We start from the raw sequence: 7,250 nt of genomic DNA on the forward strand, positions 1-7,250 counted from the left end.
CCCCACACCCCTCACTGTAAAACTGATATACCCCACGCCGCTCACTGTAACACTGATATACCCCACACCCCTCACTGTAACACTGATATACCCTACACCCCTCACTGTAACACTGATATATCCCACACACCTCACTGTAACACTGATATACCCCACACCCCTCACTGTAATACTGATATACCTCACACCCCTCACTGTAACACTGATATACCCCACACCCCTCACTGTAACAATGATATACCCCACACCTCTCACTGTAACACTGATATACCCCACACTCCTCACTGTAACACTGATAGATCCCATACCCCTCACTGTAACACTGATATACCCCACACCCCTCACTGTAACAATGATATACCCCACACCTCTCACTGTAACACTGATATACCCCACACCCCTCACTGTAACACTGATATACCCCAGATCCCCCCACTGTAACACTGATATACCCCACACCCCTCACTGTAACACTGATATACCCCACACCCCTCACTGTAACACTGATATACCCCACACCCCTCACTGTAACACTGATATACCTCACACCCCTCACTGTAACACTCCCATATACCCCACACCCCTCACTGTAACACTCCCATATACCGCACATCCCTCACTGTAACACTCATATACCCCACACCCCTCACTGTAACACTCCCATATACCCCACACCCCTCACTGTAACACTGATATACTCCACACCCCTCACTGTAACACTGATATACCTCACACCCCACACTGTAACACTGATATACCCCACACCCCTCAATGTAACACTGATTTACCCCACACCCCTCACTGTAACCCTGATATATCCCACACCCCTCACTGTAACACTGATATATCCCACACCCCTCACTGTAACACTCCCATATACCCCACACCCGTCACTGTAACACTGATATACCCCACACCCCTCACTGTAAGCCTGATATACCCCACACTCCTCACTGTAACACTGATATACCCCACACCCCTAACTGTAACACTGATATACCCCACACCGCTCTGTGAGCCTGGTATACCCCACACCCCTCACTGTAACACTGATATACCCCACACCCCTCACTGTAACACTGATATATCCCACACCCCTCACTGTAACACTGATATACCCCACACCCCTCACTGTAACACTGATATATCCCACACCCCACACTGTAACACTAATATACCCCACACCCCTCACTGTAACACTGATATACCCCACACCTCTCACTAACACTGATATACCCCACACCCCTCAGTGTAACACTGATATACGCCACACCCCTCACTGTAACACTGATATACCCCACACCCCGCACTAACACTGATATACCCCACACCCCTCACTGTAACACTGATATACCCCACACCCCTCACTAACACTGATATACCCCACACCCCTCAGTGTAACACTGATATACCCCAAACCCCTCACTGTAACACTGATATACCCCAAACCCCTCACTGTAACAGTGATATACCCCACACCCCTCACTGTAAAACTGATATACCCCACGCCGCTCACTGTAACACTGATATACCCCACACCCCTCACTGTAACACTGATATACCCTACACCCCTCACTGTAACACTGATATATCCCACACACCTCACTGTAACACTGATATACCCCACACCCCTCACTGTAATACTGATATACCTCACACCCCTCACTGTAACACTGATATACCCCACACCCCTCACTGTAACAATGATATACCCCACACCTCTCACTGTAACACTGATATACCCCACACCCCTCACTGTAACACTGATATATCCCATACCCCTCACTGTAACACTGATATACCCCACACCCCTCACTGTAACAATGATATACCCCACACCTCTCACTGTAACACTGATATACCCCACACCCCTCACTGTAACACTGATATATCCCACACCCCTCACTGTAACACTGATATACCCCACACCCCTCACTGTAACAATGATATACCCCACACCTCTCACTGTAACACTGATATACCCCACACCCCTCACTGTAACACTGATATACCTCACGCCCCTCACTGTAACACTGATATACCTCACACCCCTCACTGTAACACTGATATACCCCACGTCCCTCACTGTAACACTGATATACCCCACACCCCTCACTGTAACACTGATATAGCCCACACCCCTCACTGTAACACTGATATATCCCACACACCTCACTGTAACACTGATATACCCCACACCCCTCACTGTAATACTGATATACCTCACACCCCTCACTGTAACACTGATATACCCCACACCCCTCACTGTAACAATGATATACCCCACACCTCTCACTGTAACACTGATATACCCCACACCCCTCACTGTAACACTGATATATCCCATACCCCTCACTGTAACACTGATATACCCCACACCCCTCACTGTAACACTGATATATCCCATACCCCTCACTGTAACACTGATATACCTCACACCCCTCACTGTAACACTGATATACCCCACACCCCTCACTGTAACAATGATATACCACACACCTCTCACTGTAACACTGATATACCCCACACCCCTCACTGTAACACTGATATATCCCACACCCCTCACTGTAACACTGATATACCCCACACCCCTCACTGTAACAATGATATACCCCACACCTCTCACTGTAACACTGATATACCCCACACCCCTCACTGTAACACTGATATACCTCACACCCCTCACTGTAACATTGATATACCTCACACACCTCACTGTAACACTCCCATATACCCCACACCCCTCACTGTAACACTGATATATCCCACACCACACACTGTAACACTAATATACCCCACACCCCTCACTGTAACACTGATATACCCCACACCCCTCACTAACACTGATATACCCCACACCCCTCAGTGTAACACTGATATACGCCACACCCCTCACTGTAACTCTGATATACCCCACACCCCACACTGTAACACTGATATACCCCACACCCCGCACTAACACTGATATACCCCACACCCCTCACTGTAACACTGATATACCCCACACCCCTCACTAACACTGATATACCCCACACCCCTCAGTGTAACACTGATATACTCCAAACCCCTCACTGTAACACTGATATACCCCAAACCCCTCACTGTAACAGTGATATACCCCACACCCCTCACTGTAAAACTGATATACCCCACGCCGCTCACTGTAACACTGATATACCCCACACCCCTCACTGTAACACTGATATACCCCACACCCCTCACTGTAACACTGATATACCTCACACAACTCACTGTACCACTGATATACCCCACGTCCCTCACTGTAACACTGATATACCCCACACCCCTCACTGTAACACTGATATACCCCACACCCCTCACTGTAACACTGATATATCCCACACACCTCACTGTAACACTGATATACCCCACACCCCTCACTGTAACACTGATATACCTCACACCCCTCACTGTAACACTGATATACCCCACACCCCTCACTGTAACAATGATATACCCCACACCTCTCACTGTAACACTGATATACCCCACACCCCTCACTGTAACACTGATATATCCCATACCCCTCACTGTAACACTGATATACCCCACACCCCTCACTGTAACACTGATATATCCCATACCCCTCACTGTAACACTGATATACCTCACACCCCTCACTGTAACACTGATATACCCCACACCCCTCACTGTAACAATGATATACCCCACACCTCTCACTGTAACACTGATATACCCCACACCTCTCACTGTAACACTGATATACCCCACACCCCTCACTGTAACACTGATATATCCCACACCCCTCACTGTAACACTGATATACCCCACACCCCTCACTGTAACAATGATATACCCCACACCTCTCACTGTAACACTGATATACCCCACACCCCTCACTGTAACACTGATATACCTCACACCCCTCACTGTAACACTGATATACCTCACACCCCTCACTGTAACACTCCCATATACCCCACACCCCTCACTGTAACACTGATATACCCCACACCCCTCACTGTAACACTGATATACCCCACACCCCTCACTGTAACACTGATATACCCCATACCCCTCACTGTAACAATGATATACTCCACACCCCTCACTGTAACATTGATATACCTCACACCCCTCACTGTAACACTGATATACCCCATACCCCTCACTGTAACAATGATATACCCCACACCCCTCACTGTAACACTGATATACCTCACACCCCTCACTGTAACACTGATATACCCCATACCCCTCACTGTAACAATGATATACCCCACACCCCTCACTGTAACACTGATATACCCCACACCCCTCACTGTAACACTGATATACCTCACACCCCTCACTGTAACACTGATATATCCCACACCCCTCACTGTAACACTGATATATCCCACACCCCTCACTGTAACACTGATATACCTCACACCCCTCACTGTAACACTGATATACCTCACACCCCTCACTGTAACACTCCCATATACCCCACACCCCTCACTGTAACACTGATATATCCCACACCCCTCACTGTAACACTGATATACCCCACACCCCTCACTGTAACACTGATATACCCCATACCCCTCACTGTAACAATGATATACCCCACACCCCTCACTGTAACATTGATATACCTCACACCCCTCACTGTAACACTGATATACCCCATACCCCTCACTGTAACAATGATATACCCCACACCCCTCACTGTAACACTGATATACCTCACACCCCTCACTGTAACACTGATATACCCCACACCCCTCACTGTAACAATGATATACCCCACACCCCTCACTGTAACACTGATATACCCCACACCCCTCACTGTAACACTGATATACCCCACACCCCTCACTGTAACACTGATATACCTCACATCCCTCACTGTAACACTGATATACCCCACACCCCTCACTAACACTGATATACCCCACACCCCTCAGTGTAACACTGATATACCCCAAACCCCTCACTGTAACACTGATATACCCCAAACCCCTCACTGTAACAGTGATATACCCCACACCCCTCACTGTAAAACTGATATAACCCACGCCGCTCACTGTAACACTGATATACCCCACACCCCTCACTGTAACACTGATATACCCTACACCCCTCACTGTAACACTGATATACCTCACACAACTCACTGTACCACTGATATACCCCACGTCCCTCACTGTAACACTGATATACCCCACACCCCTCACTGTAACACTGATATACCCCACACCCCTCACTGTAACACTGATATATCCCACACACCTCACTGTAACACTGATATACCCCACACCCCTCACTGTAACACTGATATACCTCACACCCTCACTGTAACACTGATATACCCCACACCCCTCACTGTAACAATGATATACCCCACACCTCTCACTGTAACACTGATATACCTCACACCCCTCACTGTAACACTCCCATATACCCCACACCCCTCACTGTAACACTCCCATATACCGCACATCCCTCACTGTAACACTCATATACCCCACACCCCTCACTGTAACACTCCCATATACCCCACACCCCTCACTGTAACACTGATATACTCCACACCCCTCACTGTAACACTGATATACCTCACACCCCACACTGTAACACTGATATACCCCACACCCCTCACTGTAACACTGATTTACCCCACACCCCTCACTGTAACCCTGATATATCCCACACCCCTCACTGTAACACTGATATATCCCACACCCCTCACTGTAACACTCCCATATACCCCACACCCGTCACTGTAACACTGATATACCCCACACCCCTCACTGTAAGCCTGATATACCCCACACTCCTCACTGTAACACTGATATACCCCACACCCCTAACTGTAACACTGATATACCCCACACCGCTCTGTGAGCCTGGTATACCCCACACCCCTCACTGTAACACTGATATACCCCACACCCCTCACTGTAACACTGATATATCCCACACCCCTCACTGTAACACTGATATACCCCACACCCCTCACTGTAACACTGATATATCCCACACCCCACACTGTAACACTAATATACCCCACACCCCTCACTGTAACACTGATATACCCCACACCTCTCACTAACACTGATATACCCCACACCCCTCAGTGTAACACTGATATACGCCACACCCCTCACTGTAACACTGATATACCCCACACCCCGCACTAACACTGATATACCCCACACCCCTCACTGTAACACTGATATACCCCACACCCCTCACTAACACTGATATACCCCACACCCCTCAGTGTAACACTGATATACTCCAAACCCCTCACTGTAACACTGATATACCCCAAACCCCTCACTGTAACAGTGATATACCCCACACCCCTCACTGTAAAACTGATATACCCCACGCCGCTCACTGTAACACTGATATACCCCACACCCCTCACTGTAACACTGATATACCCTACACCCCTCACTGTAACACTGATATATCCCACACACCTCACTGTAACACTGATATACCCCACACCCCTCACTGTAATACTGATATACCTCACACCCCTCACTGTAACACTGATATACCCCACACCCCTCACTGTAACAATGATATACCCCACACCTCTCACTGTAACACTGATATACCCCACACCCCTCACTGTAACACTGATATATCCCATACCCCTCACTGTAACACTGATATACCCCACACCCCTCACTGTAACAATGATATACCCCACACCTCTCACTGTAACACTGATGTACCCCACACCCCTCACTGTAACACTGATATATCCCACACCCCTCACTGTAACACTGATATACCCCACACCCCTCACTGTAACAATGATATACCCCACACCTCTCACTGTAACACTGATATACCCCACACCCCTCACTGTAACACTGATATACCTCACGCCCCTCACTGTAACACTGATATACCTCACACCCCTCACTGTAACACTCCCATATACCCCACACCCCTCACTGTAACACTGATATACCCCACGTCCCTCACTGTAACACTGATATACCCCACACCCCTCACTGTAACACTGATATAGCCCACACCCCTCACTGTAACACTGATATATCCCACACACCTCACTGTAACACTGATATACCCCACACCCCTCACTGTAATACTGATATACCTCACACCCCTCACTGTAACACTGATATACCCCACACCCCTCACTGTAACAATGATATACCCCACACCTCTCACTGTAACACTGATATACCCCACACCCCTCACTGTAACACTGATATATCCCATACCCCTCACTGTAA

Source organism: Pristiophorus japonicus, chromosome 23 (genome assembly GCF_044704955.1).
Source record: "Pristiophorus japonicus isolate sPriJap1 chromosome 23, sPriJap1.hap1, whole genome shotgun sequence".
NCBI classification, from domain to species: Eukaryota; Metazoa; Chordata; class Chondrichthyes; family Pristiophoridae; genus Pristiophorus; species Pristiophorus japonicus.